The sequence below is a fragment of the Elaeis guineensis genome, chromosome 2 (assembly GCF_000442705.2).
Source record: "Elaeis guineensis isolate ETL-2024a chromosome 2, EG11, whole genome shotgun sequence".
NCBI lineage: Eukaryota > Viridiplantae > Streptophyta > Magnoliopsida > Arecales > Arecaceae > Elaeis > Elaeis guineensis.
The window spans coordinates 104,871,994-104,887,399 of NC_025994.2; the positions used below are offsets into that span (position 1 = coordinate 104,871,994).

General features: G+C 36.2%; 1 pseudogene; it reads right to left on the minus strand.

Moving 5' to 3' along the window:
* Window positions 1-3,780: 3,780 nt before the first annotated feature.
* LOC105049209 (uncharacterized) lies at window positions 3,781-13,337 on the minus strand (annotated as a pseudogene).
* Between the last annotated feature and the right edge of the window lie 2,069 nt (window positions 13,338-15,406).

Sequence of the window (15,406 nt, forward strand, 5' to 3'; positions counted from 1 at the left end):
CACATGGTATGCCAGAGAGCAAATCATGTTTCTTAATAAGAATAGGAAGATCAAAGTTTTTTCTCAAGTGATGTCATGTTTCTTAAAAAACAACTGTTACGTTTGATTGTTGATAGATTTCGTCACGGGCATGCTCGTGATCTACATTCAAGTAGAAATAAGTACTTTTACCACAAAAAAAAATAGAAATAAGTACTTGATCAAAGAATAAAAAAAATACCTAAAGGATAGAGAAGGACACTCTCTGATGACTCAGAGAAAATCAAAAAAATAATTATTTTAATTCTTTCGTTATAGAAATTCTAATTCCTCGAGGTAATACAATATTGATAGCAAGCATTGGTACTTCCATCCCACCACGCAAAGATTTATGAACCAAGAGAGTGAAAATATGATGAAATCGAGATTAAAAATATGAACGGTTCGAACTGCTTACGGCGAGCATAATTCATGTTCAACCCCGATTCCATTTGATTATTATTAGATTGAAGTAATTTTAATAATTTTTTGAATTAAATTTGGACAGTAAGGCATTTGACTAAGGAATTGGTTCAAATATATATATATTTTTAATTATATATATATATAAATTAAATTTAAATTTGAGCTCAAACACGAGCTCAAATATGATTTGATTGGCATTTGAGTCGAATTAATTTCGAATGTTATCTTTTTTACGTCAAGCTAAGTTCTAGTTCAGAATATTAAAATTTGATTGATCTCAAGTTAAATTTTAAATTTGAATATTTTGAATTGAGTCGGGCTCGAATCTCTTACTACTTGATGTGGCTTGACTTAATTGTACCATAACTAACAACTGATAAAGAGATTCAAGAGACTTTTAGATCATCGTAAAATGATAAAGCTCTATGATCCAATGGACTCCTTGTTTCTTTGAGAAGTTTTGGACTATCATCCAAAAAAAAAAAATGTGAAAGACAATCAAATTCAGGAAAAAGAACTAGCTAATGCCTAATGCATGAAAGAAACACCTTTGTGGCCTTCATCCTCAAGAAGGACAATTCAATGAAGGCCTCTTATCATAGACCCATAACCTCATGTACATGCTAATCGCAAAAATCATGGTGGCAAGACCATAACGTCTGTCGGATGCATTGATAAGTCTAAAACAAGGAGCTCTCATTAGAGGTAGGGGCATCTTTGACAATACACTCCTAGCACAATAATTTATGTATATCTCATGAGAGCCCCCATATGTAGAGGTATGATGGCAATAAAAATCAACATAGAGCAGACGTATGAAAGGATTAGATGGGATTTCTTAATACTCATTGAGATGGCTTGGCTTGAACGAGGGAGGGATTAATCAGGTCAAAGATTATGTTATGAGGCCCTCCTTTCCCTTGTTGGTGAATGACACTCCCATAGAGAACTTCCAATCATGAAAGGGCCTTCGACAGAAATATCATTTATCATCCTGTCCTTTTATGATCTGTATAGATGCATTATCCCGTATGCTCCACGAAGAGGTTAGCTATGGTTGATTGGTAGTCTACCAGCCTCGTCCTATTTGCAGATAATCCCGATAAATATTGGTTCTAAATTTATGTATTTATAATTTTAGCAAAACTTGATCACTTAATAGTTCTAAAGGAAATTGGGAATTTAAGATCGAAAGCAAATTATAAGCATAAGATAACAACTAAAAAACAAAAAAAAAAAAAAAGACACAAAAAGAATAAAATATATGCTTGTTCTGGGATTAGGCATGTGCACAATTTGGTTTGGATTAGTTTGAGGTTAATTTATATATATATATATATATATATATATATATATATATATATATATATATATACCCACAGATCAGTTCGGTTTGAATCAATTTTGTCTAAACAGAAACTAAAATCAAATTTGAAAAAAATTCAATCCAAACTGGTTTTAAGATTTGATCGATTTCCTTCCTTACACACCCCAATCTAGGATTGAGGCATTTAGTTTGTTACTTTGGAAATGCGTCTTCCCCTCTCGTGCTCTAGCAAACGTGCTCTCAAGATACCACCAACCTCTAGTGAATGAGCATGATCATGCTGCAAATGATGACCCAATCACTTCAATGCCCAACGCATATAGAGGCAGCTTATAGGAAATTATGTAACGAGCTTCTAACTGTCCTCCAGCGCCAAGGTACTAGCGATGTGCCAAGAGGTTTGATCTCCTTCTCTTGTTTCATTATCATGGTCTTCATAAAGCACTACAGAACTCGACGCATAAAATCGAACTGCTGCATTTCAAAATTCTTGAATAAAAATATTGTCTCAACAAAGAAAACTTTGAGAGCTGTTATAATATGTGTCCCATGAAGAAGACTCGTTACGCTACGTAGATCTGTGATATAATCATATAAACGACAGATAAATGCTTCCATCATACCTCACTGAGATTAAGCTCACAAAACTAGAGCCATCGCAGTTCCAAGTAAAACGAACAAACTTGAGTCCTCGGACTTTCCTATGGTGACACTGAAACTTTCCTCAGCATATAAACGCTTCCATCACTGTGATAGGAAATGCAAGAAAACATCCCATCCCCCCGCGCCACACCCCACCCCAACCCCACCCCCCCAAAAAAAAAAAGAAAAAGAAAAAAAAATGTGCAAAATGGAAGCAATGATCTCAAAATTAAAAAAAAAAATAAAGAAAGAAAAGAAAAGAAAAGAAAAAGAAATTAAACCATTTTATGCCATAGATTTTGCTTTGGAGAGGAAAACAAGAGGAAGGATGCGTTTGGTAATATCAAAAGCAGCATCGTGCCCAGCAAATTTAGATGCTTTCTCAGACATCTCTGCCATCAGATTCTCATTTCCTGTAAAGTTTAGAATACATATTATGGACATTAAGAACAAACCACCAGAGATACACGCATACGGGTCAAACAGATAGTCAGATTTGCCTAACATGTAAACAGACATATATAAAATAAGCGTTACAAGAAAATCAAACTTTGGTCTCTAGAAGTAACTACCCATGATGTGTCAGATTTGCCTTGCACGATAGAAAAAGACATTAAGGCATATAGCACGATTAATGGAATGATATTTGTCCTGTGCCAGCATATTGCATATACAAGACAAAGGATTACAATTGACATGTGAAAAGAATTGATAACCTACTCCACTACAATCACCATTGTTGGATGACCAATTTCTAAATAATAACCTTCACAAGTCCCCTGGCCAAGTTTCAACAATCATTTTTTCAGAAAGACTAGATTATGCCAACAATACAACTTGGAAGATGCAGCTCCTCACCTCACGCAGCAATAATTCAGGGGAAAACCCTGGCAGGTCCTCAACATCTCATGGCCAAGTATACCACTTCATAATCAATGAGAGATATTCCTCATGCTATTTACACAAAGTTCAAAACCTACCATAGCCAGTTATCACTTTGAGCATGGTAACTCCAACAGTGAGAATATCAAGTAACTTATAATCTTCCATTTAATTGTCCCTAAGAGACTTAATTCAAGTCACATCCTCAAATATTAGAGAAACTCGTACACTAAATATTTCTATTGCTTCATCTCCATACACCCATAGATGAAGTATGATCAGATTTTAACTTCACATCATGAGCAGTCAAGCATGGGTATGGGGTTCTCCTCCCCTCATTATATTCAACTACTTGGATGATCTGGACATTCTTCAGTATTCGTTTGAACTTGCTATGGATTTCAGAACCCAATCCCACACACAAATCTTTAGGGTCTGGACCAAGAGAAGCAAATGTCCAATACAACTATGAGTAACAATCAAACTATAGGAAAGTACATGCTTTAGATGGCTTGAACAACATGTCTTTATCCATGAATGGCACGAGATGTTAACTTTTTGAAAAGGAATATAAGGGCATCGTAAGGGTCAAATAAGAAAGGCTTTAAGTTACACCCATGTAACCATCCAAATGACTTGAAAAGCTTTAAGCTACGCCGACGACTCTAAGACTAGCCAAAACTAATATAACAGAAATAAAAGAGAAAATACAACATTATGAAAGACTAAACTGCATCTACACAATGTTGACAATCCACAGCCCTTTAGCTCGTCATAAATCCTGTTGTAAGCCAAACAAAAGAAAGTTAGCTATAACACCAAATTGTTAGAAAGTCACTCCAGTATTTAGTAGCAATTACTGTAGCATCTCTCAACAATAGGGTTTACTGCGTTATGCATGCTTGAAGCAACTCATGCAAGACGTGTACTTTAGATTGCAGTAAAAACTAAGTTAGTACTCGATTGTGGTTTCTGGTAGAGCTAGTTGACACAAGCACATTATGATAAGTCATGCAAGAAAATCTTAAATTGCAACAAAAATTGTTAGAATCACCAGTACAAATAAGTATATGACTGCCCAAAAAAAAAACACATGAAGCAATTCTTGCCATTTTATACTGCTTGTACATAGCGAACATGGTTATACAAGCATGGACTTGCAGTATATTTTTATAAGCATCTCTATGTACTTCAAGTTGCAATGAATTAGATATGAGTCAATGAGTTATAGTCTTTGATTCTATTGTTATTTAAATGCTTTTCCTGCATGTACAGGATAGTCCTAGAAGCCAAGATTTGGGATTGAACATAGAATCAAAAACCTCTGTCACTAGAAACATTTTCCTGTTGCTCCTTCAGCCTTGTCTTTTTCTGATTTCAATTCCACCATTTTCCTTGCCTATAAGCTAGACCAAGTACTCGATTTCTTGTCTTCAAGCTTTATTTTAATCAAGTGTATTTGGTGATAGACTTTTCTTTATTGAGAAATTCTTTGTGCACCGCGGGCAGTGTTGAAAATCTGACGTGGAGCACACCGCCTTATCTTATGGGTTCATGAAGCCACCACTTTCCAACACACATTTAATATCTGCAGTTTTACTTTTTCATTTAAAATTTTGAATGACAAAAATGCCCCTACTCTTTGAAAAAAAATTACGACATCTTATATCCATATTATGACATCCTGTGCGCAAAAAGTCATAATTTGACGCAAAATATCATAATATGGCATTGGATGTCCTAATTTTTTTCAAAGAGCAGGGGCATTTTCATCATTCAAAATTTTCAAATAAAAAAATGAAGTTGTAGGCATAAAATATGCATTGGAAAGTGGTTGGACAAAAATGCCCCTTCAATATTATAACATCCTACGTGCAGGAAGTCATAATTTAACGCAGGATATCATAATACGCTATTAGATGTCATAATTTTCTAGGCTAATATAACATCCTACATACAGAAAGTCATAATTTATCGCAGGATGTCATAATATGCTACAGAATGTCATAATTTTTTCCAAAGAAGAGAAGCCTTTTCGTCATTCAAAATTTCAAAAGAAAAAGCGGAACTGCAAGCATTAAATGCACGTTTGAAAGCGGTGGCTATATAGACCATTTGGACAAGGTGGTGCATTCCACGTTCGGATTTTCTACAACGCCTGCTGTGCACAAAGAATTTCCTTTTCTTTATTATCATGTCTGATTGTTTAGCAAGAGACAACTAAACACAACCTACGATTTGCAACTATTAATTGGCTAAACAAGACTGATATAGTTTGAACTGATAGTCCTAGAATTTTGCAAAAATAAGTTAAAGCCCAACTGCGAAGTTTCCAAACTAATATTGCAAAACCTTTTTTCATTTGATTTCATTTGCCTTTTCTCCTTGACACATGGTATTATATTTTTATTGTATTCTTCTTACAAGGAAAGAAAGTTTTAAACGGAAGGAATGTTGAATAAACTCTCAAGTCTTCAACAGCCATAAAAATTTAAGAGGGAAAACATACCTAAAATGTCATCAATTGCAGTTTGAAGACCACTTGAATCTCATCTTCTGTTCGAACTTTTGATCTAGCTATGTCTGCCATAATATATGTATTTTTAGTTTGATGACCAACCACAGCAATAGGTGACGGTATCCGCAAGAAAGTTAAAAATAGGTTCATCAAAAATAGGAAAAAAAAAAGCAGGAAACAAGGAGTTAAAAATTGAATTATAGAAGTAGGGATATATGTAAATAACCCAAAAGTTTTAAATGACCAGTACAACTTATGCTTGCACTTGGTAAAATAATTCTCAAAAGCACCAACTAGGATCTATTTAAAATTCTTCCATTTAGATGCTTGTATATAGACGGTCTCACATGGTTCAATGGACATCTAGCAATCCACATATGGGATAATTATTGGGATTGAACTTTCCAAATAAATGTTGAAGAATTTGGAAAAAGAACAGTATCTTGGAGAATACCTAAATGATACCTTCCAGAAGAATCTAGTTAATATAGATGCACTTTTTAGAGTAACTATATGCAGCTAAACAAAAGCAAACACATATACCATATAGCAGACTAAGGGCCTGTTTGAATGTTTAGGCCCAAAATCCCATGGGATTCGTAGGGCCAAGACAACTAGCTAAGTTAGGTTGGATTGGGCCTATTATGATTATAAGAACCCATAGAATTATTCAAGTGGGTCGGCCCGAATCCCGTAGGGAGAAAAAAAGACTTCAGCTAATGATTTTTTGGATATTTATAAAGATAGGCTGTGCCCAATCTGATTTAGTTGGTTGTGTTGGCCCAACCCATGAATCCCATGGGATTTCAGGCCTAAATATCCAAATAGGCCCTAACTTAGAATAAGTAGGTTTGCTAAATACTGTAATTCATAATTTGGAATAACCATGTACATTCCTGCACATAGTGGCACTGACTAAGGCTGAGCAAATAACTGAAACCTGAAGAAACCCACCCAATCCAACCCAATAAACATCGGTTTCGATCGATTGAAAGACATAAAGTAGATGGAATCGAATTGGGATTTGTAAAAAAATTAGTTATTTACGGTTGAGTTCGGTTCCTATACATTTAGGGGGTGTTTGGTACGCAATCGGAATCAAAATAAAAATGAAAATCAAAATGGCTTGAAATCGAAATCGGAATGGCCAAATCCTCCGAAGCATTTGGTTCAGGACCGGAATCGGAATCAAAATCAAAATCGAAATGAAAAATTGATCCATAGAAGAGAGTAGGGATTGAATTCTGTATAGATTGAGCCATTCCCATTCTATTTCGAAATCAGAATCGGAATGGGACTCCTCCCAACCAAACGGTTGAAATGGGAGTCATCCATTCCGATTTCGATTTCGGACCCCACTCCTCCCAACCAAACATTCTCTTAAACCGTACGAAATCGAACCTAACCGATGTAGTATTTCACAAACTCATTTTCATTTTGAGACAGCGTTGTTTAGACTTCAATTTTTTATTCTAAAAAAACACCGCGTCACCCATTTGGATTCATGAAAATATTAATATTAAATTATTGATGGAAGTACATCAATTTAAGATAATTCTAAAGTAAAAACTTTCAGATGTAGTTGTTTTCAGATGAATAAATCTTTTCTTTTTTTGTTTTGTTTTATACAGGTTCAAAAATAAGCTCAAAATCTGTAACTTATAAAGTTTAGGCCTTTTTTGCATTAAATTGACAAAAAAAATAAATAAATAAGCTTAAGTGGGACAACATTGGGTCTAAAATCAACATTGGGTCAACATTAAAATCCAAACCGATACAACCCATCCAAATCTGCTACAAACCGTTTACTTTGATTTCAAAGGTTTATACATAATAAATGATCGACAGCGGATTGAATTTTTTTCAACCCAATTGGGTCCGATCGGAGGAAATTTTTCTCTCTCCCCGACTGGACCCGATCCGTGCTTAACCCTAGCACTGACAACACTCAACCAATTAGAATAACTTAGTCAAATAAATATTTAGCTACATATATGAAAGACCTAGAGTTATATAGCGGCTCTGGTACAACTGACCTAGTCTACAATACAATCTAGTTTATTTTATGGTTAAGGTGACTTTATGTGGCCTAGCAACAGCTCATCTATAGGAACTCTTGGAGTTGGGCACACAAAGCTAGATTCTTAGAAGTCCACATAGGAGAGCGATTTTTTCTTTTCTTTCTTTCCATAACGCAGGGCCCATGCTTGCACCAACAAAGAAGAGGGAGCAACTCCACCTTTCTCTTCTCTCTCTTTGGTTCTTAGGCATGTGCAAAGCACATGCTAAGCACTAGTGTTTTACTTGCAAATAAAGCCCTTTGGAAGATGGTCCCTTTTAGGCCCATAGGTCTTGTAGGTGCCCGTAAAAATTTTAACTCTAGCATACAATTGGATTCCTATGACGAATGGGATTCATAAAGAGGGGTCTGCACATATTCGGTTCAAGTCCCATCTTCTCATAACTGAAAAACCCTTAAGTGACTCCAATAAAGTTCGTGATTGAAGAGGAGAAGGGCCTGACCATCACTGGTAGAAGGATACAAATAGTCGAGATTGCCCAGTGTTGATAGATATGCTCTAAACCTTACTCCATTATCCTACATCATCACGATCAATCTTGCTGTCCTAACTCTATTTCGTGTCAATTTCCAATAACAATTGCAAAACATAAATAACTTGATGATAGTGACGATACGATGTTAATTAACTTATTCAATATTATGCTGTTGTCGGTCCACAAAAGTAGATATTCAATACTATGTTGCTGTTGGTCTATAAAAGTTTTTGCTAATAAAGGGGATGTGGTATAGCATCACACACACACACACACACACACACAATCAACAAATTGCTGAAAATTAAGTGTTAAGAGAGTAGTAACAAATCAAATTAGGAGCTTTGTGATAGTCTATTACCTGTCACGTAAGGAGTTTGATTTGGTTCACTTATGCTTTAACCATTTCATTTAGAAGAGCATTTAAAGCAATAAAATAAGCATGCATCTGGGATTAATGAATGATATACTCTTTATCAATATCAGAAGGTTGTCACTAATAAGATAATTTACGTGGGAGGCATAACACTAGATTAATAGAAGTTATATTCTTTGCTAGAAAACTATTTTATATATTTGCAGCTATAAATGATAACATTCTTATATTTGTTACATCATCATTACTAAAATGAGAATTGATTTGCAAATTCTAGTATTTCTTATGATGCTTTCTGATCTTGTGGTTTTCCTTTTTATTTCTATAAGTTCATTAAATTGTTTGTGGATTGAAAAGTGTTCAAATGAAAATATCAATCATAATGAAACTATGGAAGTACTCAATAAATGCCATTCAAGCTATTACCACTCTATACCGCTCTACCTTACTGGCAACATATATTCAAAATGTTTAATAACTGATAATTGTTAAGATGAAAAAAACAAATAAGAGAAAGTATTCAATGAATGCCATTCAAGATACCACAACTTTTAGCAAATGAAATCTTGTAATATAATGATTGAACACTAAAGAAGCATTATAAAGTGCAATTCTTAGCTTCCAAGTTGTATATTTACCTGGTAGGAGTTTCATATAGTTCATTTTTTGAAAAGAATGACATCCTTACTACCAAAATTGATGGCTTTTCAATGACCAATATCACAGTGCAAATCATTGCCCCTGCTCAAGAAACAACAACATCAGCATCTGCATAAGCCATATCCATTGCATGCAAGAACCTTCATATTGAAATAGCAAATTTAGATAGATTAAAATAAAAACAATTGTATACATACACTAGAAGTTAATATACTGTTGATATCAGCACTGACTCCAAAGTACAAATTTATGAATCTCAAGAACAGTTGGTGGAAAAGTATAGGCAACAAATTGAACAAAATTGTAACAGCATTTAGCAATAAATTTAAACCAAAATACTACAATCCCTCTCTCCCTGTGTGCGCATGTGATGTTTGTTATCATCTCCTATGACAGAAAAAAGACATAGGTTGAAATGGACAGGTGATTTGCAAGAGTTATCTGATAGCCACAGGCTTCTGAAACTTGGGGAAAAAAGAAAAAAGAAGGAAAGAAGGCAGGACAGAGATCTAGCAACACTGTATGAATTTCAATCTTGGGCAATAAAGAGGCTCTAAAATACACGAAATGAATCCTGGAGGTAATATGGTGATTTTTTCCTTGAGATATTACAATAGGCCAATGTGCAATTCTATTACAGATGCATCTTTTGGAAGCACCACAAGCAACCAACTCATGGAACGTATTTCTTTAGCTAAGGTTTTTCATGAAATAGTTTGGTATGTGATTAAACTCAAATTAGGCCATCAAGATAGACCCTGTCTTAACTTCAAGGACTTGCTAATCCTTTTGAAAAATTTGTCAAATACAAGAATCAGTTTTATCTGGTGGTTAAAAGTTTGCTTTAGCTGCAAGTTCCTCTGCCAATACAGAAATGGCAAAGCGATAAAGTTTAGAAATTTATTCGGCTTTCTACTAGAATCTATGCAGATATCAGAAACAGAAGGATGATGGCAAAACTCAAGGAAAATGATAGCCCTTAAAGAATGCTGGTTTTAACTGGGATTTATTGTTCAACTCCAAGATGCTAACTGTGAAGTCTGTTAACTGGTCGAAACCTCTGCATAGTTTTGTTATGTTTGCCCTAAAAGTTTCTTCAAAAACCAACCACATGAGGGAATTGTACAGATCGGAGATCAACGAGGTCTTTAAACTACTGCTTATGCTAGGTGCACTCGAGGGATCGTCAACATACACATGAACTGAAAGCTTGCCTTAAAATATTGCATATTTGTTAATGAATCAGCTATAAGTCTTGAAATTTGTCATAAACAGGAAAACCAAACTGCCTAGAAACTGATTGAGCTATACGAGAGACATGGCAGTTGAATTTGATTTCACATGTTAGAGGCTTTGTATTAAATTAGACAACTGGACACTCAAGCACGTTGGGGAGAGTCTAATAACTTACTGGTGAATTGGTAATTGCGTCTGCAAAAAGGACCGTAGGGAATTGACACTATATGATTCTAATTGTGATCTTGAGCTCACCAATGTATAAGTGAGGATGCTAACAGGTACCATATATATTGTAGGTAAATGAAATCCTTCAACCAAATGTAAGTGTTCCAAAGCAAACCATCTTTTCTTCAGTGGAAGGTTAATGTGTTGTAAAGCACTGGGAGAAAAAAAGAGTAAAATTTATTAATTTAAATATTTACAAGTTGAACCAATTGAGGATAAAGTAATATGGTAAGAGCATGTGCAATGAAGATCTGATATGGGCCTTATCTAGGAAGGACCTTGGATAGATTAATATGACCTGGGATAGGAACCAATTGTCAAGAAATCACTAAGCCAAACCCAGAATTTGGGAAGGCTTGTTTATTCACAGTCATCATTAGTAGATTTGGGTTCCCACAATAATCATGCCACATTCTTTTGAAAAACTGCATAAATGGAATAAGCATTGCAAGGAACAGTGTCTTTATATCAATGCATGGAAAAAGATTAAGTGAACAACAGAAGTGTCAGAAATCAAGAAACGCAACAATTTTTAAAAATTTGCTTAAACTTTGACAGAAAACATATGACGGATGACATAACAAGATGTAGGACTAAGTTATAAAACATATATTGCCACACTTTTAAGCAGGAGCCTGACTTATAAATTTCACAAAATGTGATAGTAAAAAAATTCTCTTAAGATAGTGCAAAGGTAAAATGGCTTAAAACCAATATATATAATATACTCGCCTACACGCGTGCGAGCGCGCGCGCGCGCACACACATATATATATAGAGAGAGAGAGAGAGCTCTAATATGTGATGTCTACACAACACTCCAAATAAGGTCAATCCTGATCAGATGACTGGGGGCCTGAAATCGATGGTCTGAGCTGTTGCATATGGCCTATCATCTCTAAATTGCTTAGTGTCAAAAAACAAAAAATAAAATTCATGTGACTTGAAGATCCCGAGCATATGCATCACTTATAAATCTAGTGGTCAAATATGGATCGTTTAAATCACACAAACAATACATATTTTTGATCTCTAGATCACATCATTGTTGGATAGATTTTGTGAAAGGATCTCCTGACTCTTTGACTTGTTGTCCACTACGGAAACACGCAAAATAATTTGATGCATAGCAAAAAAATATGATGCACAGCCGAATTAACAACATTTTACCATCAGAATAAAACATTTTGACATTCACAAAATCTTTATGTTCAAACCCTTGGCAAGTCCACCATAGAACACACGGTGGAAAAAGAAACAAGAAAATACGGGAAAGAAAAGGCAGAGGTGAGTGTAGAAAAACTCACCAGGTCATCGGCAACTGCCGGTTGTTCTTGACAAGGCCCTCCATCTCACCGTACCCCAATGGCCCCTGTCTGCCATATGATGTGCCTGTTCTTGTGCTCCAGAAGAACCTCATAGTACATGTTCAGGACAGCAACATCGATGGCACCGGCACCCGCCGATCCCCCGAGCACGAGCACCACCTGAGCCTTTTCTGACCCAGCCTTCGGGAAGAAATGCAACCGCCTTGGACGTGTACCTCCTCAGCGAAAGCCTGAAGGGATTTCCATGCACCAGGCACTTCTTCTTGGGGAAATGCTTTACGCTAGCATTGAAGGCGAGGAAGATCTTCTCGGCGTACAGCGCGACCACACGGTTGGTGAGCCCGGGGAAGCTGTTCTGCCCCTGGATCACGATACTGATGCCCGAGAGGGCCACGGCCAATCACACCGGCGCGGCGACGTATCCCCCGGTGCCGACCACGATCTGGAGGCGGAACTCGCGGACGATCTTCCAGCTGGCGGCGATGGAGCCGAGAAGGTGGAAGGGGAGGAGAAGGTTGACGAGGTCAAAGGGCGGGCGAGGCGGGCGCGCGGGACGGGGCGTAGTCGTAGCCGGCGGTGGAGACGGCCGCGCTCTGCCGATTAAGAGGATCTTGGAGTCGGGGCATGCGTTCTTGAGGTCATCGGCGATGGCGGTCGCCGGGTCGAGTGGCTGTCAGAGCCGCCACCGGAGAGGACCACCCAGATGTCGGCGCCGGGTGGCGGGATCGGGGTGGAGGTGGGGAGGTCGGGGCTCTTGCGGTGGACGGCGAGGCAGCACTTGAGGTACCGGGCAGCGGAAGAAATAAAAAGGAGTCGGAAGGATTAAAGAGATAGAAAAGGGGAAAGAAAGAAGGGGTCATGCAAGCGGGTAATACCTGCCTTCTTCTCTTGGAGGCGGTGGTGGTGGTGTTGGTGGGCGGAAGAAGTGACGGTGTTCTTGCTAGGATGATTCGGTTTTGGAGGAAAGAGGGGTAAATTGGGAATTTGGTGGAGAGGAGCGAGGAAGAGGAGAAGCGGCGGCGGCGGTGGCCATGGGAGTTTTGGGAGTGTGGCCACCGTATTTATAGAGCCGGCAGTCCAGAGGACGTGCGCCACAGTCGGTGTTTTTAATTCAAACTGGGATAACAACAAGCCGTCCATTTGATATTATTTTATTGTACCAACTGATAATTTATTTAAACCTTATGATGTGGTGTCTCGTACTATCTCTAAATCTTAATTTATATAATATTAGAATTAATTAGACGGATTCAGATATCCCAATAATCCGATTTGAATAAAAATTAATAGGATGGATTTCGATATCCAATAGATTCATCATTTTTTAATAGATTGTATTTGAAATTTTGAATAATGTCGTAATCAAATCGATGAACTCAGATAATAAAATTTTAAATGGATTTGAATATATGATAAAATTTATAAATATAGAGGTATCTGCCAATAATTTTTGCTGCAACCTACAACTGATAATGCAGTTTCATCGATGCTGACTGCTTGTTATGTTGATGTCTAATTTTAGTCTTAGAAAATGTATACTGGTGGAAAATAAAATTTTTTATTTTTATATTTATAAATAAATATGCTTCAAATTTAGTTAATTATAAAAACTGACGCAAAGGGTTCAGGGCTGAAAATTGTAGAGGTTAAACATAAATATATATAACAGTTCAGAAACCTTGCTCGAGGTTAAAAAGTTCAAACATACCTTTTACATGGGACCTGAGAGTTTGTTATTTTCATAAACCTTACGTGTTTTAAAACAAGTTGAAACCTAAAAGTCTTTAAACTCCGGCTATGGACCAAAGAACCAAGTTATATGACAAAAACTACTAAAATCATCGTAAGAATTGGTCAGGTCAGCTGATCAACTCATTGTTGAAGATGATTCTATTACGATGATGTTTTAACTGCAAAATTACATCTATGACGGAGTCATTTATTTTTTTATACATGATATTTCGATTTTGCTAAGAAGATACACTATCTTAACCATTAGATATATTTTTCGAGAAGCAAATATTGCAACAGACTATATGATAATTTTTATAGTTGAGCATACTAGGAGACATCTTATGGATCGGGGTTGGAGGTATTCTTAGGGAATTTTTAATTTTTTAATTTTTTTATTCTTTTAATTGTATCTATATAAAAATTATTTGGACAAACCGTCTTATTAAAAAAAAAAAAAACCATCACAAACATAGGAGCTAGAGGCCAATTTCTTACAAAATACTGATAGAAGACAATTTTCTTCAAATGCAATGCAAGGTATTTAAAATCTTTTCCAGCTCAGTGTTGCCTGTAACAGCCAAGTTAGATATCTTACATGAGAAACTTACTCATAATGTCTAAAGTTTTCTCGTGGTTATACTATGCAAGTTTCATATAGTACTTTCATCGCTGGTTCAAATTGTGACAGCAGTTGTGGACCTACGAAGCCCGTAGATGATTCCATGCCATTCTACACTGCAAATGCACAACATCACAGCCTGGTGTTTCCTACCAGATTACATTCCTCTGACTATTGAGTTTCTATCTGAAAGTTTATTGATCTACAGCTGAATTTTTTTCAGACTTACCAAACAGCCTGGTTTCATTTTATTAAACCAACATCAAGCCTATAATCATATATTTTGCCATCATGTCACCTTTTTATAGCGTTTAGTCATTCCGATTTCTATTTAACTGCAAACAAAATTCCCGTCTGTACAGATGATGTCCTTTGATATTTGATTAAACAGTTTATTATGGTTTATTTGCCATTTAATTCAGCTTCTTTCACGGCAGTGAATTCAGATTTTTCTGTTGGAAATATTGCAAGCTTTCTACAGCAGTGAAGTTATGGACTGCATTAAGGCAATAAGGGTATCGGATAGGTTTGCCCTTGAGGCCGATCACAGGATGAGTAAATAGAACATAGTCTCAGCAGTGCAACAAATCTTGGCAATGGAGCAAGGTTGAGTAATGAGGAGCTAAACAAGAATGGTTATATTTGTTCCCTCATGCATTGGAAATGGATGTGTAAAAGAAAAACATATTTATAAAGAAAATTTAGTCCCAGGTAAGAGAGTGATAAGATTGCAAAAATAAAGCAATTTTCCTTCTTACAATGATAACAAACATATTTAATCAAGAAGAGCAAATAGCAAAAAACATAATATTAACCTAACTGATAACTAATTATAAAATATATTGAAATAAAGAGT